We start from the raw sequence: 24,521 nt of genomic DNA, 5'->3' as shown, positions 1-24,521 counted from the left end.
GGATGGTCACAATATAAAGGGAAAAAAAGTAAAAACATCTTCTTGAACTTCTCAGTTTTATGCTTCTCCTTTTTTTTGCCAGCCCCAAGATTTGAACTCAGGTCCTAGGATCCAAGGGTTGGTTGTGGCAGAGGTGCCAATACCTGAGAGCAAGCTCTGTGCTCGGCTAATAATAATAATAATAGTAATGCCCTGGTTTGGAATTTGCACTATTTTTCTGGCAAGTCTTGTATTTGAACTCAGGGTCTGGATAAGTTTGTGGCACTGTGGATGAAGGGGAAAGGCTCACCATCCTTGAAGACAAGAAATTCAGACCAGTTCCCAGGGCCTGAAATGAAGCCTCAGCACTGGAAAAAGTAATATTAATATATGAGATCTATTTACATACATGGGTTTAGTGCATATGATGTTTATTACCCTTATTTATTTAGTATTATTACACATATAACAGTTCTTTTATTACATCATATCACATAGGATATATTTGCATATGGATTAAACATCATACTGAGACCCAGGACTTTCACAGAAAAGGAAAAAAAATGTGTCAAAATTGGCTTCTTACTCCACGAATAAATTTTTGGACATGCTGGGATTTCAACTTATGGCCTACAATGGCCGAACCATAAATTGGTCATAGTCTTAGCACACCAGCCTCTAGCAATCTGAGCTGCCATAAAGTTCTGAGGACATGTGATCAAGCCACAGGAGTACCCAATATAGATAGATAGATAGATAGATAGATAGATAGATAGATAGATAGATAGATAGATAGATAGATAGATGTGTAGATATATATATATATGTATATATATATACATATATATATATATATGGGGAGAGAGGGAATGTGAGGATATTAAATTATATATATATAATAAACAATCATTAGTTTGCAAATTGTGCCTCCATTTAATGAAGTATCACATTTGAATACTTGTAAAAGCATTAATTAAAAATTAGTCAATATCCTTCCATTAGGGGAATCATATGGTGCTAGAATGGAAGATATAAATCCAATGATTTTTATGTGGCATTCTAAAATACAATCATGAATTAATTGAAAATTTAATTAATACTTTTATAACGTTCCATTAGCATTCACATGAATAGGAATGAGTTTGTCAGGATCACCTTCAATTTGTGGGTGGCAGTCTTGGCATTTGAACTCCAGGCTTGGGTAGTTTCCTTATAATGTAAACCATTGGAATGACAGCGTGAAGATTTCAGATTGTTATGATTACAAAAAAGAACAAGAAGAAAAGAAACCCAGGCTCCAGGGACTCCTGCCTGTTATCCTAACTCGTCAGGAGAGTGAGATATAGAGAATGCCAATTTGAATTCAACCAGGACAGGAAAGTCCAAGACATTCTTATTTCTAAGAGATCACAGGAAACAAACAAACAAACAAACATTAATTGGGCTGTGGTTCAAGGGCCAAGCACTACCTTTGAGCAAAGGAGCTCAGGGACAGGGTCTAGGTTCATACTACAAACCCGGAACTCCCCCCCCCAAAAAAAAGAGGCAATAACTCCATGTCTCTGTTTATGTATGGATGATGGGCATTCAGCAGGTTGCCAATGCCTAGCCCTCCTACCTGGGCAAGCTGGGACAAGCATTGAATTGTACTAAGTCTGAGCCGGCAGCTTGAACATAGCATCAATTTCTGCCATTTAATAACTGAAGCCCGATGGGACACCTAGCAGCAAGCCACTGCCTCCAGGGAGACCACAGTACCTATACTGTAGGAGTTGTCAAAGTTTCTGGCTCCATATTCTCTATCCCTCTGTAGAATGTGAGACTAGACCTCTGGGGCATGGTGGCTATCCCTCATTTATCATTCCTCATTGCTGAGTCACAGGCTGGTCCCAAATTTTGGCCAAGATTTGAAATAGTCAGCAATATCTATGCCGAAAGGGGTATACCAATCAATCTCACCCTCATAATTCCTGTTAGAAGTGAGCCTTGGTCTGTGAATGTGGCTTAGTGATAGACTGCTTACCTAGCATGCACCAAGCCCTGGGTTTGATTGCTCAGTAGCACACAAAGAGAAAAATCCAAAAGTGGCACTATGGCTTAAGTCATAGAGTGCTAGCCTTGAGCAAAAGAAGCTCAGAAACATGCCCAGAACCTGATTTCAAGCCCAAAGACTGGCAAAAAAAGTGAGCCTGGAGAGACATATTCTTCTGGGACTCAGAAGAAGGCCGAGTTTATAGGAAAGAGGTCGGGTAGACGGCAGGTGCAGATGGCTCACCCCTGTAAGCTACTCAGGAGGCTGAGTTCTGAGGATCCCAATTGCAAGCAGGAAAGTTTATATGAGACACTTTTCTCCAATTAAACATCCACGAAGCCAGAAGTAGAGCTGTGGCTCAAGTAGTGGAGTGCTAGCATTGAGCACAAAAGCTCAGGGATAGAACAGGATCCAGGCCATGAATTCAAACCCCAGGACTGGCACGCACACACACACACACACACACATACACACACACACACCAAGATAGAGTATTTGCCAAGCTCAGGGATAGGATAGCATCCAGGCTATGAATTCAAACCCAGTACTGGCACGCACATGCACACACACACACAGACACACACACACCAAGATAGAGCATTTGCCAGTCAGCCTGCTAAAGTGCCATCTCTAACAACTCCATATTTAAAAAAAAGAGGGAGAAGGGAAGGAAAGACTTGCTCCACGAGGTGATATAACCAGTGCCAAAATTCCACAGGAGTTCTAAGATGTGGATTCAGAAAAGAGGGTCTCAGGTAGAAGGTCCAACATGGGCAAAGGTCCTGCGGTGTGGTGTAGAGCAGATGGTGTGGATGGGATGAAGGTTCTGTGGCTTCACACAAGTCTGGGAGGACATTCAAGGCTGGGTCAAGGTTTGTACTTGAGTCACAGGTAGGGTACATGGTTGGATCCCAGAATGGGGCCCAAGGGGAAGAATAGCTTGCTTTTTACCAGAGACCCCAGCCATTTCCTGTGGCCGGAAGCTTAATTTTCACAGCTCTTTACCCTCAGACCTCCTTTGCCTGGAGGAGTCAAGGCAAATACAGGGAAAAATGCTTGCTTAAGAAAAGCTTCTAGCACATTGCCACCAGTGTCTCAACCCCTGTGAATCCTAGCTACTCAGGAGACAGAGATAGAGATCGTGGGTGAGGCCAGCTCAGGGGAGGAAAGTTAGTGAGAGTATTCTTGATAATTAACTACCAAAAGCCAGAAATGGAGCTGTGGCTCAAGTGGTAGAGTGCTAATCTTGAGGGAAAATATTAAGAGACCAAAGCCCAGGCCCTGAGTTCAAGCCCACGTACTGGCACAGATAAAATAAAGAAAAGCTTTCAGGAGCTCCTAGTCTATTGTGGTGAAAGGTCAGATCCACCAGGCACCGGTGGCTCACACCTACCCTCCTAGCTCCTCAGGAGGCTGAGATCTAAGGACCATGGTTCAAATCCAGCCCAAGCAGGAATCCAGGAGACTCTGATCTACAAGGAACCTCCAGAAAACCAGAAGTGGCTCTGTAGCTCAAGTGGTAAGCTTAAGAGCTTGGGGATAATGCCCAGGCCCAGAGTTCAAGACCCATGGCCTGCTTGTACCTCCCTCTGCTGCTCTAGGCAAGTACTTTCCAGTGGGCCACTGAGGGTGTCCCAATGTCTAGGTGTCCTACAAGTCTTGAGAATAGCCTGTTTGGAGGCCATTACCTATAGAGCAAGCCACAGTAAAAGAGAAGGATTGAGCCTTCGGGCGTGGAGATAATCTGGCATCTGTCCTGGGTGTAATGTGGATCTGAGCAGTAAATTGACATCTCAGACCACAGTTCTGGGCCAGGAGGGGCAGAAGCTTCAAGATATCACACCAGGTAATGCGCACTCATGCGGGTATCACAAGAGTGTTAATTTGTCAGGCACATCTTAGGCAGGTGTTGATTTGGGCTTATGAAAGAATTGTAGACTCAGGAATTCACAGCCAGCTGGTTGCTGATTGTAGCAGTGGCTGTCCCTGGAGTCCCATGGCTCAGAGGCCTGCTTTCCTCACCAGTGGTAGGGGGCAGATGAAGGTTTGCAATCATGGGCCGACTAGAAACGAGCATCAGTAGTGTCCTTCCCATGTCCTGTGGCCCCGTACATGGATGTATCTCTTGAGAGTTTACTGTGACTATGCCTCAGGACTACCCCCAGTTTTAGTTAAGCTCATCATAACCACCTTCCTGTGTGTGTTTTGTGTGAGTATGCACATAAACATCTTGGGACTAAGGCTTGATTTCAGGGCCTGGGCTCTGTACCTCATTTTTTCATTCAGGTCTAGCACTCTACCAGTTAAGCCACAGCTTTTCTTCCAGATTTCAGGTGGTTATTTGCAAAAGAGAGTCTCACAGACTTTTCTAGCTGGGCTGCCTCTGAATGGCAATTTTCATATCTCAGACTCCTGAGGAGCTAGAAATATGAAAGCATGAGCTAATACCATCTGGCCACAGTTTCTTTCTTGGCTAAAACAGACTACCTCTCTCCAGCTGAGCACCCATCTACAGCTACCCCTCCTAACCCTGGCTTCAGATGAAACATAACCTCCTCCTCTGAGGAAAAAGAAATGGGATCACGTTTGAGCTTTATGTTCTTCACACAGTCAGGGGCTGCTGGGAACAGATGTGGAGGTCAGAGATCTAGGCCAGGGCAAGAAGACAGCTGTTAGAACAGAAGATATTATGAAAACACAGCCTTGCAGCTGGGTGCCAGTGGCTCATTCCTATAATCCTAGCTACTCAAGGCTGAGACCTGAGGATCAATCAAGATTCAAAGCTAGCCTGGGCAGACTCTTATCTCCAATGAACCACCAAAAAGATGGGTAGCAGAGCTACTGTAATTTAAGTAGTACAGCACCAATCTTGTGCAAACAAGCTAAAGCATACCACCGAGGCTCTGATCAAGCCCTGGTAAAGACACACACACACACACACACACACACACGCACACACATCTTTAGCAGGTGCCAGTGGCTCATACCAGCAATCCTAGATATTTAAGTGGCTGAGCTCTTAGGGCGGCAACATGAAGTCAACCCAAGCAGGAAAATATGTGAGACACTTCTGTCTACTAAACTACTAAAAAAAGATGAAAGCTGAGCTGTGTTTCAAGTGTTAGAATGTTAGACTTGAACAATGGAAGCTCAGGGACAGTGCCAAGGTCTGAGTTCCAGCTCTAAGATTTTTTTTAAAGACACCCTGCATCCCAATCAGGCCATAAATCCTGATTTTGGTCATTCTAGATCTCACTCCTGCCACTTCCACAGGACAAGTGGCCGGTGTGTGGCCAGCACTGGGTTAAAAAGTGAACATACACAAGAGGGATATAACCAGGTCAAGGATAATGCCCCAGAACATTGAGGTACTGGCCAAACCAGTCTCTCATCCCCCAGTTCCCTGGCCCTAGAGCTCAAAATCTGTGCCTCTGTATTCTGGACACCCGGAATTGTCTAGAAGGACCCGAGAAGCCCTGTTAGGACCAGAAGATAGACTTGCCTGCGACAAGACATCGACCAATACTTCCAAGCCACCTTGGCCTCACCTCCCATTTAGACCCTGATCATCCTTGCTTGGTCAGCCTTCGGTCAGCCATCAAGCTCGAGTTGGCTAGAGCCACTGGCAACCACCCCTCCTCCACTCCACTGCCAGGCTGCAGGGAGTAGGATGTGCAGCCAGAGGCCCAGCTGAAGAAAAAGACAGGACATCGCATGATGACTGACTCTGCCCCCCCCCCCCTCAGAGGCAGGGGAGAACCTATGCTAATTGGCCTGCTGACCCAGAATCCTCTGGAAGCAGACAAAGATATGGACAGTCGAACTTAGGTCCCAAAGAAAAGCTGGAATATTCAGGTCTCTGGCAATTTAGGACTCATTATAGATCCTGATAGGGGGCTAAAGGCAAGGTTGCCATGGAAGAGGGGCACCATACGAGTTCAGGAATAGGCAGACAGGCACTCAGGAAGTAGACAGAGAAAGATTAGGGAAAAATACACACAGACACACACACACACACAGACACAGACATACACACACAGACACACACACACACAACCGGTAGCCCAAGGTCTCAGCAGTCCCTGAGCACATGAATATCCCAACCCCCAAGAAGATGGCACTATTGTCCTCAGACCAAGTGTAGACAAAACTCAGAGCCTCTCACACACCTGGAATGGCTCCTAACACAGCATAGCATTGCCTACTGTACACAACGTTATGAAGAAAACTCAGCCACCTTATTTTTGGTTGTCGGTCATAGGGTTTGAACTTTGGGCCTGCACACAGTCCCTCAGCTCTTCAGCTGAAGTTGTGCGCCACTTCTGGTATTCTGGTGGTTCACTGAACCTAGTCTCACAGACTTTCTTGCCCAAGCTAACTTTGAACTGTGATCCTCAGATCTCAGCCTCCTGAGTAGCTAGAATGAGAGTTGTGAGCCACTGGCATCACCCAGATTCAGCCACCTTTTTTACCTAGAGTACTTTCCCTGATGATGATTTCTGCTCAAGGCCAGTGCTCTACCACTTGGGCCATGGCCCACTTCCAGTTAGACGTTGGAGATGAGACTCTTATGGGACTTTCCTGCCTCGGCTGGGAAATAAGATCCTCTAGATCATAGCCTCCTAAGTAGCCAGGATGACAGGCATGAGCCACCAGCACAGGGCTTATGGTCACTCTTTCTTTAGAATTTCCACCTAGTCCACCTCTAGACAGTACCACCTAGACACTCTTTAACCTCCATCAGGGACAGCAAAGTAAGGCTCGGAATCTGGGTAGGACCATGGGCATTAAAGGGCTCCCTTCACATCACTACCCCTCTCTAAGCTCCCATCTGCCTCCTCTGGATGGCCTGGTCATCTGGGGCAGATCAGACCCTAGGACATCTGGGGGCTGCCCTGTATCACCCTGCCCCTACCAACTGGTACCTGAGGATTTCTGGGGCCAGCTACTTCATATCCAGGTGGAAGACATTAGGAGGGTTGCTGATAACCAGGTCCAGGGGTGCCCAGGGCAGAAGGAGTGTCCAAATCCCCTCTGTCAAAGGAAACACAAAGCATGGATGGATCTACTAAGAGCTACAGGGCATGGCCATCCACCTGTCACCCAGGTCCCTTGGAGTGCTTGTTATATGTTGACAGTCCTGGGGCTTGACCTCAGGGCCCAGGCGCTGTAGCAGAGCTATTTTGCTCGAGGCAAGTGCTCTTCCACCTGAGCCATGGTGCCACTTCTGGCTTTTTCTGTGTATGCAGGACCTAGGAAGAAACCCAGAGTTTCTTCTGTGGTAGGCGAACTCACTACTGCTAAGAGACAATCCCAACCCTGGATAGCTGTTCTTCTGTGACACCTTGGGCCTGTCTCGGGACAGACTTGCACATCTTTATTGAGTTTTTCACCACTAGCCCTGGCTGGAAATGAACATGCTCAGCTATGTTATCCTTTATCTACAGCATCTTTGCTCTCTGTGCTTCCTGTCAGATCCTCCTTGTTAAGCAAGACCCCTTTTCAAGTGCTGCCTTTAAGAACCCTGCTCCAATCACCCTGGTAGAGAGGGATCTTCTCTGCTCTGCAGGCTGCTGGCCTTGTCAAACTCTGCCTACCAGCTGGTGTGTGTTCAGCGAGCACAAATGGGAAGGTCTGGCTTTTACCACCCAATTTCTGAAGGCTCTTATACACTACCCAGAGACTGGTGCTGTATCACACTCCGGAAGAGAGCACTCGAGGCTCAGGCAGTCTGGGGGCAACACATGGGACCATTTCTTTATGTGGGCTTGAACTGAGGATCTGGGAGCTGTCTCTCTGAAGTGTTTTGCTCATTGCTGGTGCTCTATCACTTGAGCCACAGCTCCACTTCTAACTTTTTGGTGGTTCCATGGAGAGTAGATTCTCACTGGCTTTCCAGCTTATGGCTGGCTTCGATCTTTGATCCTCAGATCTCTGCCTCCCGAGTAGCCAGGATGTCAGGCATGAGCCTGAGCCAGAGGTGACAGGCACCAGAGCCTTTCTTTTGAGCTTCTGTTTATCTCATGTCAACTAGCAAGCCCTAGTTAAAATAGTCATTTACAGGGGATCAAGTTCCTCTCCTAGGTCAGTTAATCCAAGGAGATAAAATGTCTTTGGAAAAGGCTACTCTGAGTTGGCCTAGGTGAGTTTGTGTGTGAGAGTAGGAGTTTCAGGGATACTGACCCCCATGTCCGCAGTGCCTCATCCTCCCAGTGGTGAGTAAATCCAGGCTCCCCATCCCAAAGAGGGAAGGTAGGGGATGATACTTAAGATCATATCAAGAGGGATGATCTGAATTCTATCCTGCAGCTCAAGCCAGGAGAGATAATAGACAGAAGAAGAGGTTTAGAGGAACATCAAGGGAAGCCCCTTACTTTGGATACAAGTACCAGAGAGAAGACAATCCATCCTTTTTGGTAGTAACATAACAGGTGCCTACTACTCATTTATTTTAATTTTTTGTGAGTCTTAGGGCTTGGATTCAAGACCTCGGTGTCATCCCTGAGCTTTTTTTACTCAAGGCTGAGGCTCTACCACTTGAGCCACAGCACCATATCTGGCTTTTTTCTGGTGTGGGGGAGGTGGTTTATGGAAGGTAAGAATATCACAGACTCTCCTGCCTGGGCTGGCTCTGAGTCACGACCATCAGACCTCAGCCAGGATGAGCAAGAGCCACCAGCACCTGTTCACCACCATCCATTTATAATCCCCTAGGGCCAGTCCCAGGCCACCCACACTGCACCCTCCATGTTGTGGGAAGCAGACATAGGCGGGTTTGATACTTCAACAGCCTACCTACCTTTGGGCATTTTTTCTGGGTCAGTCTGATAGCGGATTCCTTCTTATCCACAGCAATGACTTAGCTCTGTCACAAGAAAAAAATGTCCCCCAGGAGGTATCAGCCTGGGGTCTTTCCTCTGCATACCAGCCCCTCTCCCCAAAATGACACAAAGCAAAAGTAGATATAGAGTGAATTCATTTTCTTATAATCAGGGTCTGGCCAGATATGTGGTGATGAGGATCAGAAGCCTGCGATCATGCTGTGTGGTTGGACAATGTGATGCCTCCTCATCCACTTTCCTTAGCAGAGAGTAGTGGAGAAGAACTCAGCAGACAGACTGACAACGAATAACCATCATGGTCTAGACTGGGCACAGAGGGGTTTACCTCCGGGAGCTAGTTCAACAGGTTGAGTAAGACAGCTCCTGATCCACAGCCCATCTCCAGAATGAGAGGGCCACCTTGGGTCCCAGCCACATGGGGACAATAAGCCACCTCCTACAGCACCCATTCAACAAGTTCCTGTGTGTGAGAGAGAGAGACAGAGACAGGGAGACAGACAGAAATAGAGAGGGACAGAGAGACAGAGAGAGAGAGAGAAAGTCAAAAGTACACTTAAGCCGGGTGCCGGTGGCACAGACCTATAATGGTAACTACACAGGAGTCTGAGGTATGAGGATCATGGTTCATAGCCAGCACAGGCAGGAGGAACATCTTTGAGACTCTTATCTCCAAAGAACCACCAGAAAACCGGGAGTGGTGCTGTGGTACAAGTGGTAGAACACTAACCTTGATCTGAGGGGCTCGGGGAAAGCACTCAGGCTCAGATTTCAAGCCCCATGACTGACAAGAAGTGGACTGATTAGCACCCATAGTCTTAGGGAGCATGGCAGAGAAGTCAGGCCGAGCTTCCTGTAAGCTGGGGGACATCAGTAGGCCATCCAGGTTCTCCGTGCCTCCTTTTCCCCAGCTGCAAAACTGAACACAGTGAAGGATCCCTTTCCTCATGGGGATAGCGTAAGGATGAAAGAGAGCCATGTTTTGTTTCATAATATCATACCTGTTGCACAATAAATAACAGGCCCCATCTGAGCTATTTCCAGCTATCTTCCTGTCATATGCTCACAGAATTGCCAAGAAACTTCTCTGATGACCGCTCCCTCTATGCTGGCCCTGCCCAGCTATACACCTGTAATGATACCTTTTTTTTTTTTTTTTAAATTTAATTTAATTTTATTTGTGAACATACTGTACAGAGGAGTTACAGTCACATGGGCAGGATAATGCGTACATTTCTTACCAAGCATTGCAGCCTCCTCCTTTGTTTACCCTTCACATCCCTTCCCAGCCTCCCCCCTCCCCCCATAATCCCAATCCTTCTCCACCCCCCCCCCCCCCGCACCAACGTTGTAAAGCTTGTTTTGGACATGACAACTTGTACTTCTCATTGTTGCAACAGGTCCACCTGTATCCTTAAACAACTGGTTTTTCCCCATCTCCTCCACAAGTTATACTGACATCAAATATAGTGAAAGCAGGGGTTATACTGTGGGGGAGGGACATACAAAGCAACAAAGAGATAATCTTATAAATGTGTTAGAAACACATGCATGAAAGAAAAAAAATTAAGATACACATCTAAGGGTTCATTTTCCTGACATCACATTATCTTACCTTTTCCGCTTGACTCATACATATACTAGATATTACAAATAAGGGAAACCATGGGACCTACGTTTCTTTGGGCCTGGCTTACTTCACTTAATATAATTTTTTCCAAGTTTTTCCATTTCCTAACAAATGGGGCAATGTCATTCTTTCTGATGGAGGCGTAGAATTCCATTGTGTATATATACCACATTTTCTTGATCCATTCATCTACTGAGGGGCATCTGGGTTGGTTCCATATCTTAGCTATGGTAAATAATGCTGCAATAAACATAGTTGTGCTGGTAGCTTTAGTGTGGTCTTGTTTGTAAACATTAGGGTAAATGCCCAAAAGTGGGATTGCTGGGTCATAGGGGAGCTCTATGTGAAGTCTTTTGAGGAACCTCCATACTGCTTTCCAAAGTGGTTGAACAAGTTTACATTCCCACCAACAATGAAGTAAGGTTCCTTTCTGTCCACATCCCCTCCAGCATCTGTCTCCTTGGCTCAGGCCGAAATTTTCTGAATAGAGACCCGGAAACACAACAAATCAAAGAAAGGTTGGACAAATGGGATTGCATAAGGTTGCAGAGCTTCTGCAGGGCAAATGACATAGCTAGAAAGATCAATAGAAAGCCCACGGATTGGGAGAAGATCTTTACTAGCCATACAACGGACAAGGGTCTCATATCTAAAATATACTTGGAACTCAAAAAATTAAACCCCCCAACAACAAATCCTCAAAGAAACAACTGCCCAATAAATAAGTGGGCGAAAGACATAAAGAGAAACTTCTCTGAAGAAGAAAGAAGGATGGCCAATAGACACATGAAGAAATGTTCAACAACCCTAGCCATAAAAGAAATGCAAATCAAAACAACATTGAGATATCACCTCACTCCAGTTAGAATGGCAAAAATCAAGAACTCTAACAACAACTGTAATGATACCTTTTTTCCTCACAACTTTCCTGTGAGGAGACTGAGGTCCGATGGTTCCAGGCCCAACCCAGAGTTTCAACTTTGGTGAAGAATCAGCTGCTGTGGACTAAGAGTTTGGGATAATCCATCTAAACCGATGACTGACATGGCCCAACATGTCTACCATCCAAACTACAGATGACCACGCACGTTGGCCCATGCTTGTCACTGGAGGACTGTGATCCAGCCCAGCCTGAACATATATTGAGTCTCTATCTTTGAAATGCCCAAGACTGAAAGATTTAGTACCCATGGTAGAATACCTGACTGGACAACCTAGGCTTTGAGTTCAAACTCTAATATACCAAAAAGATTCAGAGGCCTGGGGCCAGAGGCTTATGCCTATAATCCTTTCTACTCAGGAGGCTGAGACCTGGAGATCACAGGTCAACATTTAAAATAGAATTGGCCTCGGCCCTCAGATGTCATGATCAGAAGACCCAGAGTCTTACTGATGCCAATACGCTCCATACTAGCAGGGCTCACATCCTTACTAAATGCTGTTCACACTCTCTGTCACTCTGGGGAGCCACCCCCTGCGGGACTCATCCCAGGTCTTCCCAAGCTCCCTCTGCCACCACCAGACCTAAGCAAGTAGACAGTTCCAGGGCACAAATATCCCTTGGTCTTAAAATTTAATGGTGTTGAGTCCCCTTCAAGTTTCTCACCATTCCAGGCCCCCAGACTTCAGCCACAAAGCCCATGCACCCCCCCCAAAGATCGTGGTTAGAAGTTACAAAAGGGCCCAGCACTCCTTGTTACAACCCACTTCTACACATACTCACTCACACACAAACATACACACACACACACACACACACATACACACACACAAGCACGCAGGCACACACAAGGCCGGCATGAGTGGCTCCTGTCTGTCATCCTAGTTACTCAGGAGGCTGAGGTCTGAGTATGACTTTTAAAAGCCAACCCTTGCAGGAAAGTCTGAGAGGCTCTTATCTACAGTGAAATACCAAATAGCCACTGTGGGAGCTGTTGCTAAAGTGTAAGAGTACTAGCTTTGAGCACAAAACATCAGGAACACCACCTAGGCCTTGAGTTCAAGGCCCAGTTCTTCTACCTTCAAACACACACAGATACAGATACAGACAGACAGACAGACACACACACACACAGAGAAACACACACTCAAACACACACACACACACACACACATACACATACACACAAATACACAGATAGCCCAAAGTTTCAGCAGTCCCTGAGAACAGAACCATGAAATAATTCCATTAGTATCACATCCTACCCCCAAAAAGGTGGCACTACTGATCTCAGACCCACTGTACACAAAACATTGAGCTTTTCACATATATGGAATGTCTCATAGATCAGCATGGCATTTCATACCATACACACTGCTATGCAGAAAACTTAGCCACCTCTTTTTTGGTTGTTGGTCATGGGGTTTGAACTCTGGACCAGGGCGCTGTCCCTCAGCTTTTCAGCTGAAGGTGAGCACTCTCCCACTTAAGCCACAGCACTACTTCCTATTCTCTTGTGGTCCATTGGACATCAAGTCTCACAGACTTTTCTGCCCAAGCTGGCTCTGAACCATGGTCTTCACATCTCAGCCTTCTGAGGAGCTAGGATGACAGTTGTGAGCCACTGGCGAATTCCGGTTTCAGCCACTTTCACATACCCACAGGAAAACCATCTCATAAGGCCACAAACTTCTTGCAACCCTTCACTTCAGACTTTGTCACCAAGCATCCAAATCCATCCTTTATTGGAGAATACAGACACAGCAATCCCACCCCTGCACGCATTTGCCCACTCCCTGCCTACCTCAAGCCACGTCCTCTTCAAGCTGTGGCTTCAACCTGGGGTAAACTTGGGGAGTTCTTAGAAATGTCTGTACTGTGGGGTGAGCACCTGGTCTCCCAACCACAGCACACCCCTCTTCGTCCCTCCCACACCTGGACCATCCTTTGCAGGCAAATATGTTTTACTTTCTTTCTTTTTTCAGTTGTGGGGCTTGAACCCTAGGCCTGGGTGCTGTCCCTGAGCATTTCAGCTCAAGGCGAGCACTCTACTACTTAAGCCACAACACAACACCACTTCTGCTTTTCTGGAGGTTCGTTGGAGATAAGAGCTTCAGGGTTTTTCCTGCCCAGGCTGGCTTTGACCCCTGATCCTCAGATCTCACCTCCTGAGTACCTAGGATGACAGTCATGAGCTAGTACCACCCGGCCAAAGATACTTTTCCATGCCTGTCATCCTACCCCCTCAGGAGGCTGAGATCTGAGGACTGCAGTTGGATGCCACCCTTGGCAACAAAGTCCATGAAAACTCTTTATCTCCAATTATAAACACCCAAACAAATTGGAAGTGGAGCTGTGGCTCAAATGGTAGAGTGCTAGCTTTGAGTATAAATGACAAGGGATAAGACCCAGTCCCTAGTTTCAAGCTTTTTCTAGCAAAGACCCACCCAAGAAAGGGAAGCAGGTGGGCATATGGGAGCTGAAAGCTCACACATAATACTCAAGACTCCCAGAACAGACCCCATCCTGCTCTGATTCTCTAGATTCTATGTGCTGCATCATGGTAATCTTAGATGGAAATTACCATGCACCAAGTTAGGATGTTCAAGTACAATCGAATATTCAGGATCCTCTGGCCTTATCAAAGACTCAAGATCTTTCACTGTCCTGCCTCTACACTGAGTAGGGAGGTGAGGTCTAGTTATCCAACCACAGGATGTGGGAATGAAAGGATTTCTCCCCCATGGGACACAGACTCAAGGGCTCCAGGTCCCTCTCAGGAAGGAGAAAAGGGCTGATCTATCCTAGCAATGTTCCTGGGTTGTGAGTATCCTCAAAGAAAAGAACCCTTCTCAGACACCAGTGCCTCTGGTTTTCCCACCAGCCTCTATCCAAACCTGCCCCACCTTCAGTCTGCCCTCTCTGAATCCCAGATCTGCCATCTAGACTAAAGGCTGAGCCACCAAAGAGACACATCTCTGCCTCTGAAAATGGCAATCACGGGGTCCTAGCGCCCCCTAGTGGAAGTCTGGGGCAACAAGGGTCCTTACTCCCACCCTCATTCCCTGGCTGTCCTGTGCTAGTGGCCAGCTTACTTCTGTCTCTGGTGGAGGAAAGAACAGGGTGGGGGTGTCAACTTCAGATTGAGCCCTGGAAAGTCCCAGTCCCCAAGGATGTACTGCTCAGGCATCCTGCAGTGGACAATAGCCAGGTGATCAATGGAGAATCCAATGTGCCCGGAGTCTTAATAGCAGTGTGGCTGGGTCAAAGGCTCTATCACTTTTGGTCTAGGATGTCAGGCAAAGTCATGGCTCCAATATCCTGACATTCCTGACCTGTGATCGTCCTCTCTTCATCTTCCTGCTTATCCCTTGTCCTCCGCCCCCCCCCACACTCCCTGACACCAATACCTCCCTAGCCCTTAGACAGCTTGATCTTATCTTAACAGAAAATAAACTCATTGGGGCCAAGGATGATTGAAACCTGGTGACCCACCCTGAGTCCTAGTGTCTACCTGAGGCTCCTTCCGTCAGCAGCCGGCTACCACACAGCTCCTGGATGTCAGAAAGTTGCTGAGGTGTCAGTAGCTTGGTCCTTCATACTGGCTTTAACCTCTGAAATTGTCCCCACATAGATTGTGAATGGTTGGCTCCCTTGATCCAGGGACTCCAAACCAAGGATCACATGTTCTCCCTTCTTCCTTCCTTTCCTCTTTTTCTCCATGCGGCCTTCCCTCCTCTTTCTCTCTTTCCTTCCTTTCTCTCACTCCTGGGCCTTGAACTTAGAGCCTAGGTGCTGTCCCTGAGCCATTTTACTCAAGGCCAACAGACTACGACTTGACCCACACATCCATTTCTGGTGTTTTCTTTTTGGTAGTTAGTTGGAGATAAGAGGCTTACAGGCTTTCCTGCCTGGGCCTCAAGCATCTATCCTCCCATCACAGACTCCTATGTAGCTAGGATGACAGGCATGAAGCACCGGCATCCAGCTCAAACCAAGGTTTCTTCATGTGCTGTGGAACCAGCACTGGAAACTCTCATTGTCTATGACCCCTCCAGAGCCTGTTGCACACTGTAACTCTTTGTTGGATAAATAAATGAGCATCTGTCTACAAAAATACTACAGGAAAGTCCCATCCCATTCAGGTAAGAATCCTGGTGGGCAGGACAAAGCCTGATGTAGCTCTCCTACATTTCTCCCTCCTCCCTCTTCCCACCTTCTTAGTGCCACCGAACTGAACTGTTCTGGCTCTGAAGACATGATCCACGGTGTACTCGCTGGATTCCGAGGCCTCTGGGATGCCTATCTTCTCAAAGATCTCTGGCCAGCGGCTGACCATCTCTGTGGCACTCAATTCCCCACTCAGGAGTGAATGAGGGTGCCATGAGCTGAAAGCCAAGCTCAAGGAGCCTACTCTCCTACCCCTGGGGACAGCCAGGATGGCCCACCACATCTGGCCCCCAAGTTTCATGCTGCAGAGAAAGGATCCTCGAGGCTTCTTGGGTTTCTGAATCTCCCAGAGTCCAGTGCAGGTGCTGAGAATCCTCTCTACTTCCAGCTGGCAGGCTAGGGATGGTGAGGTCACAATCTCTGCTCCCCATGACATCCTCAATGTTATGTCTAGGTTAAGAAGACCACCGAGAGTCAGACTCTACAACTCCTGGGCTCCGCTGTGTCAGAGTGTAAGATGAGGCCCAAGCTGCAGCCCGTTTAAATCAAACAGCTGTAGAGTCTGACTCTACTGTCCTTGGGCTCGACCCAAGGAAGCACCACTCTAATAATGATGAACCACCCTGCCTCTCTTTTTTTCCAGGGCCAGACACTTTCCCTTGGGAATAACCAGCCGTGACTCCCCATTCACCAAAACCCTAGGCCAGGACTCTGGGTGAAGGAGTCCTGAGACAGGTGGCTTTTCAGAGCCTGAACTGAAAACAAGCAGGAGGTCTATTGCCCCCAGAGAAGTGTCTGACCCTGGGTGGGGGCAGTGTTGGGGACATGGACGGTGTCCTAAAGGCTACATACATGGATGAACTTCCTACTTCCAGTCTAGATACCTCTGGGTGACTTGGTGGATTCTTGGGGAGGATGAAAAAACCAGATGGACCTGGAGCACCGGTGTGTGTTTGAGGGGCATATTCTTCCCAGACATTCACCTTCTATCTGACCCTAGTGCCCTCACTTCCCTAGTAGGCACTTCTGGGACCCTCCTCAGGAGAAAGGGTGACTGAGCAAAAAGACAAGGGCTCACACAGAACGGGGGGGGGCTATCTTCGGCACCCAACACCCTCCAACCCCAGAAAAAGAAAAATCCCAAGAAGGCAGTTGTGGAGATGCTGCTCCCCACCTCTGACTAAAGCCACCAGGTTCCCCACAGGGAGAGGAAGGGTGCAGATGCATGGCTCTGTGGCTCCCACTGCTCTATGTCAGAGGCTCATTGGCGCCCCCTCCTCACCCATCCCTGCATCTGCCCTTTTCCTGGGACACTGGCCACTAGGGATGGCGGTGGGATCCCAGGATCAACATCCACTCCCCTACCCCCCACTCCTGGGGCGCATTTGTGGCAGAGTCAGGGCTGGCCTGCCTGGTGTTGGGGAGGTGCGTTTGGGACACAAGGGGAGAGGCAGGAGTCACGGATCTGGGTCCAGGGGGAGGGAGTAAGGGGAGGTGGTGAGGTGCAGACACTCGGGGATTCCACTGGGGACCGGGGCTGGGTCAGGTTCACAAGGAGGCCAGGGGTGCACCATGGCTGGATGATTCCAAGAGGCGCCACGGGTCGAAGCTGGCAGCAACCTGTTTCAAATGCGGTGCCATGAGGAGGGCAGGAGAAGGGGCCAGGGCAAGGGAGGGCAGGTGGCAGGGCTAAGCTTGCCCCCTCGACAGCTCAACTCCTGGTGCAGAGGCCTTGGACTAAGGGCCTACCTGGCCTCTGAGCCTCCCTGGGGCTGTGAGAGGGATGTGCCTGCTGTGCTGGCTTTGTGTCCTCTGTGCTTCTGGCCCAGACCTGTGCTCCTACAGCAGCAGAGGGCAGCCATTGATGCTGACACCCTTGGTGCATATGCCTGCTCTTCTCTGCTCTATCTCTGCCCCCACTTCTCACCCTGACTGCCCAGCCCCTGCTGTGCAAGTATGCCAGCTCCCATGTGCCCCTGGCTGCAGCAACTATGTGCCCCTTCAGCCATGCCCTGTCCTCCCCTCAGTCACACCCCCTCCCCAACTCAGCCATGCCCTCGCCCTTGGCTTTCTGCTGCCCTGACTCTGCCCTAAGGCTACCAGGCCATGGCAGAAGCAGCCTCACCTCAGCTCAGGGATTCCCCCCAACCCCAGCAGCTGCCTGGGGCAATTGAAAATCCCCTCAGCCCAACCACTGGGGAAGACGCTTCTCCATCCACCCCACATACAAAGCAGGTGCAAGGTAATGCTCCGTGTGTTTGTGTGTGTGTGTGTGTGTGTGTGTGTGTGTGTGTGTGTGTGTGTGTGTGATTGTCTTCTCAAGGACTCAGAACATTGAATCTTTTGGGATGACAGCACACAGCACACTTAAAAAGAGAAGCACAAAGAACCCTGTGTAATGGATTCAGCACAATGTACCTTTTGAAGGACTCAGCACATAGTAACTTTTGGGATCCTCATGGTAATTTAATAAGATTAGACATGCCATTTTGACATCACTAAACTTAAATATCATAATATTATGACATTATATGTCATAGTGATATTATAGACATATTGTGAATTCCTATTTTGTGATTTCATTCTATTACAGGCTAGCAATATTGGTGGATATCAGAAATCCATTGTGACCTCAAAGCCATGGTGACATGAAAATCCCTTTGTGACATCACAGTGCCATTTTGATATCATTAACCTGTTCTGACATCACAAACCTGTCCTGTCCATTGTGACCTCATCACCAATGTGACATCACAAAGTCCTTGTGATGTCACATTGCTATTGTGACATTACAATCACCCTGACACCTCCCAAACCCATTATGACATCTTTAGCACCTTTGAAAAAACACAAGGCCTTTGTGACATCACAGTCCCTTTGCGTATCCATATCCTCATTGTGAAATATCAATTGAGATCAGATATGCCATTGTAATATCACAAAGCATTTACAATATAATCATTGGTGTGACATCACATTGTCATTATGACAACATCAGGTCATTGTGATGTCACAAATCTGTAATGACATCATACCACTATGACACCACATTGTCATTGTGACAACATATATACATTATGAAGGCCTATTATGTGATTTCGTTGTATTTCAAATGTGGGTTCATATCAAAAACACATTTTGACTTCATAACCATTGTGGCATGACAACCCCTTTGTGATATCACATTGCCATTGTGAAATCTCTAAACAACTGTGACAACTCAAACATGTCCTGTCCTCATAAGTTTTGTGACATGTTGCCACTGTGTTAGACCCATTCAGAGCTCAATCTGTTTTCAACCTCATGTTATTTCAGGTATGACATTAAATATTAGAAATATACTGTGATATTATGAATATTGTGACATCACACTGCTAGATGTATTGACCATTGTGTCACATTGTCACATCACAAATCTGTTCTGACTTCATCATATTTGTGCCCACAAATGACTTTGGAATCCTCACAATCCCATTCTAAACTCATATACTCATTATGAGTTAATGACAATTGAGGTCTGGAATGCCATTGTCACATCACCAAACTACTGCGACATCACAAAACTATTTTGAGCTCATCACTATTATGGCATCACAAACTAATTGTGACATAACAAGACTCTTATGACATTATAATTTGACATCATATTGCAATTGTGATATTCCTGAACCATCATGCTTTCACAAACCTGTTATGATCTCATCACATCTTAGAAAATTATGGCCTTTGAGACATCAAGCTCCTTCCGTGAACTTGTATCATTGTGAACTTTTAGCAATTGAAAATTGAAATAAGATGTGATATTGCAAACTAGTTTTGACATCACTAACCCATTTTTATATCATTAACACTTTGACAACCAGAACCTGTTAGGAACCTAAGCCCTTTTGACAAAAAAACATGGCCTTTGATTCATCACAGTTCATTTGTTTATGTCATTGTGACTTCATTCGCATATCTTCACTATAAACTAATGGCAATTAAGATCTGACATGCCATTGTGACATCATAAACCCATGGTGACATCATCACCAATGTGACATCAGACTGTCATTATGACATCACCAAGTTACAGTGACATCATAGCATTATGACATCGCATTGCCATTTTGCTGTCATAGACACATTGCGAATGTATATCTTGTGAATTCATTCTATTTCAATTGTGGCATATCAGTTGATAGCAGAAACACATTGTGACTTCATAACCATTGTAAGATAATAAATCCTGTGTGACATCATAACCACTGTGACATTATATTGCTGTTATGACATCTTTAGCTTAGGTGACATCACAAAACGATAATGACAGTATAGCATTTGCCATTGTCATTGTGACATCATTGTCACATTATGAATGCCAAGTCTGTGATTTCATTGTATTTGAAATGTGGCATGTGGTTTGATATCAGAAACTCATTGGGATGTCATAACCATTGTCACAGCAAAATCCCTTTTTGACATCCATTTGGCAATGTGACATCACACTGGCAATGTGACGCCAGTAAGGCATTGTGATATCACAATGGTCATGAAGTCACAATGGATTTCTGGTATCAACCGACATGCCACATTAGAAATAGAATCAAATAACATAATAGGCAAACACAACGTGTCTGACTGTGACATCAGAATGACAATGTGATGTTACAATGCTGTGATGTCATTGTAGTTTTACATCAAAATGAGCTGATGGTGTCATAATGGCACAATCATGATTATGTCAGAAAGGATTTGTTATGTTTCAATGGTATATCTGATGTCAGTTTTCATTAGTTGCCCATGAGGATATGGATACAAAAAGGTTCTGTGATGTCACAGAGGCCATGTGTGGTAAGAGGTCATAATATGTTTGGGATGGCAAAACGTGATCCATAATGTCACAATGAAAATGAGATATCCCATTGGGTTTTTGACGTCACAGTGGTGATGAGGTCACAATGGTTTTGTGATGTCACAGTTTGTTTGTAATATCAGAATGATATATCAAATTTCAAGGACTCATAATTCAACATGAGATTACCAGGGGATAGAAGAATTTCCATAGTTTGAGGTCATACTATGTGAAAACCCAATGGGACAGTGATTTCACAATGACAATGTGATATCTCACTATCCTGTTATAAGAATGTTTTGATGTCACAATTGGTGATGCAATACTGATGAGGAGGTCGCAATAGATTTGAGATGTCCCAAGGGGTTGGTGATGGCACAATGGCAGGTGGGATCTCAATTGTCATTAACTCACCAGGAGTATATGAGTTTGGGAAGAGATTCTGATGTCAGCAAATCATATGTATTCAAAAAGGTGAAGAACTAACAGGTTTGAGATATCACAAAGTGACACAATGGTTATGATGTCCAGCGGTGTGATATAATGATGTTACACTGGATTTTAGATATCTCATGTCATATCTGAAATATGAGGTCGAACACAAATTTTCAACTCACAAAGGGCCTAAGATATCACAATGGCATGTCACAAAATTATGAGAACAGGAGAGGCATTTGATGTCACAGTGGGTTAGTGATATAACAGAGGCAATGTGCTGTGACAAAAAGATTTAGATGTCACTAAGGTTATGAGTTCACAATGGTTTCCTGATATCAACGCAGATAGCACATTTGAGATAGAATGAAATCAAAGGCATTCAAAAGGGGTCTATGACATGAAAATGACAATGTGATGTCAAGGCAGCAAGGTTTGATAGTATATGTACTCATTACCTTGCTCATGTAACTGTAATCCTTCTGTACACTGTATTTACAATAAAAAAACCTCAGAAGAAAAAAAGAAAAATATGGTATGGTGTCATTGGGGTTTGGTGATGTCACAATGAATGGTGGTGTCATGATGACAATGTGATTTCACAGTCATAATTATTGCACAAAGTATTTGTGATGATACAATGCTATGTGTGATAACAATTTTCATTATTCACTATGAAGATATGAGTACACAGAGGGTCTGTGATGCTTCTCCTTTGTTTCCCCTTCCCACCCCTTCCCATCCTCCCGCTTCCCCCACACCCAATACTCCCTCTCCACCTCACCCCCTCTACACGAAAGATGTAAAATTCATTTTCGACATAACGACTTGTACATCTCAAGAGTTCACAATAGCTTTGTGATGTCACAATGTGATTGTGAAGGCACAACAGCAATGTGATGTCACAATGGTTTTGTGATGTCACAGTGGTGATAAGGTCACAATGAGTTTGTGATGTCACTATGAGTTTGTAATATCACAATGCCATGTCCTATTTCAGTTTCTACTAATTCACAATGAGGATACAATTTCAAAGAAAGAATCTTAAGCTCCAAAGACCATGAGATTTTAGTCATAACTTGTGTGATATGCTGCCATTAGGATATTTTAGGGCTTTCGTAAGCTTATAATCTCTTTTCAAACTCATAATAATTCACTTATGACATATGATATCAGAAATTGACTGGCATGAACATAGTGACATCACATTGATAGACATCAAGCCATGGTGTCACATTGTGAACTCATAAATTTGTTAGGGCTTCATCACATTTGTGCCAACACATGACTTTGGAGACAACACAGTCCCTTTGTGAACTCATATCTTCTTTGCAAATTAATGATATTTGAGATCCGGCATGCCATTGTGACATTTCTAACCAATTGTGACAGCACAAACCTATTATAGTAGAAAAACATTGTGATCTAATAGCCATTGTGGTAGCATAATGCCTTCATGACCCCACATTTCCATAGTGATATCACTAACCCAATGTGAAATTCCAATCCTCTCATAACCAATCCAGGTATGAAATGTGATACCCGAATCCAGTGTGACATCTTGATCATGGTGACATCACACTGATAGATGTTATGAGCATTTTATCACATTCTGACACCTGTTAGGACTTCATCACTTTTGTGACAACGCATGCCTTTGGAGACATCACAGTCCCTTTGTGAGCTCATATACTGATTGTGGGTTTATGACAATTGAGATCACATGTGTCATTTTGATATCACCAACCCATTGTGACATCACACACCTCTTGTAAACTAATCACCAGTGTGGCATCACCAATTGTGATATCAAAACATTATTAAGTCATCATATTGCAACATCACATTGCCATTGTGATGTCACTGCTCAAAAACCTACTGTGTCTTCATAGCAATTTAGAAAATTCATAGCCTTTTATACTTCAGTCTTCTTCTGTGAACTCATATCCTCATTGTGAAATAGGAGCAACTGAAATTGGACATGTGATTATGAGCTGTGACTTCACAAAGCTATTTGATTTCATCACCAATGTGACATCACAAACCCATTGTGAGCTTTCATTGTCGTTTGACATCACTATCAAATTGTGACATCCCAAACCTATTAGGACCTCTTAGCACCTTTGAAAAAACACATGGCCTTTGTGACATCACAGTCCCTTTGTGTAACTATACCCTCATTATGAACTGACATTTGATATCAAACATGCCATTGTAACATCACGAACCCTTTGTGACATCACCAGTGTAACATAATATTGTCATTATGGCAGCATCAACTACTACTTTTGACATCACAAATCTACAATGACATGATAGAATTATGAGATCACGCTGCCATTGTGATGTTATAAAAAGACTATGAATGCCTGTTTTAATTTTTTTTTTTAGGTCGTGGGGCTTCAACTCTGGGCTTGGGTGCTGTCCCTGTTCTTCAGCTCAAGGTGAGCACTCTATCGCTTGAGCCACAGAGCCACTACTAGTTTTCTAGTGGTTTTCATTGGAGATAAGAGTCTCATAGACTTTCCTGCCTGAGCTGGCTTTGAACTGCGATCCTCAGATCTCAGCCTCCTGAGTAGTTAGGTTTACAGGCATGAGCCACCGGCACCCGGCTTTTTCATTCTATTTCAAATTTGACATGTGTGTTGATATCAGAAACATAATGTGACCTCATTACCATTGTAACATCATAAATCAGTAGTGACATCAAATTGTCATTATGACACCATCAGCTCATTGTGACATCACCAAACAATAATGGCATCATAGCATTTAAATCAAAGTGACATTGTTATGACTTAACAGTGTGAAGGACTATTCTGTGAATTCACTCTGTTTCAGAAACCCATTTTGACCATATATTCATTGTGATAGCACAATACTTTGTGACATCACATTGCCATTGTGATATCATTAACCTTCTGTGCCGTCTCAACCAGTCCTGTCCTCGTAAGTTTTGTGACATGCTCCCATGGTCATATAGTAGGGCCTTTGTGAGCTCATAATCTGTTTTCAATCTCATATTTCTGGTATGACATGTGATATCAGAAATCCCTTATGACATCATACTGCCAGATGTCATGACCATTGTGTCACATTGTGTCATCACAAAGCTGTTAGAACGGCATCACATTTAAGACAACACATGCCTTTGGAGACATTACAGTCCCTTTTTGAACTCATATATTCATTGTCAATTAATGACAATTGAGATATCCCATGCCACTCTGACATCATGAACCTACTGTGACATCACAAACTTATTGTGGCCTCATCACGAGAATGGTATCAACAAATAATTGTGGTATCAAAGCATTATTTTGACATGATATTGTGGTATTGGCATTGTTATTTCACTGTCCCATTGTGTTTTTACAAACCTATTATGGCCACATCACATCTTAGATACTTCACGGCCTTTGAGACTTCAAGCTCTTTCTGTGAACTCACGTACTTATTACCTCTAAGGCTAGGAGACAAACCATTGAGTCACATTTAATATAATAAACCAATTTACACTAGAAAAGAGACTCTGATTACCTTATCCTGGACTGGATAACCAGGTCCAAGAGCAGCCTTGACCACCAAACCACAGACCTCCAATGGGCAGCCCCGCCCTATCTTAATTGGTATGCAAACCACCAGCCAAAAAAATATGATCT

The sequence above is a fragment of the Dipodomys spectabilis genome, unplaced genomic scaffold (assembly GCF_019054845.1).
Source record: "Dipodomys spectabilis isolate Male_0828 unplaced genomic scaffold, ASM1905484v1 ptg000247l, whole genome shotgun sequence".
Lineage (NCBI taxonomy): Eukaryota > Metazoa > Chordata > Mammalia > Rodentia > Heteromyidae > Dipodomys > Dipodomys spectabilis.
The sequence above is the reverse complement of the archived record's forward strand: the minus strand, read 5'-3'. Positions refer to the sequence as shown.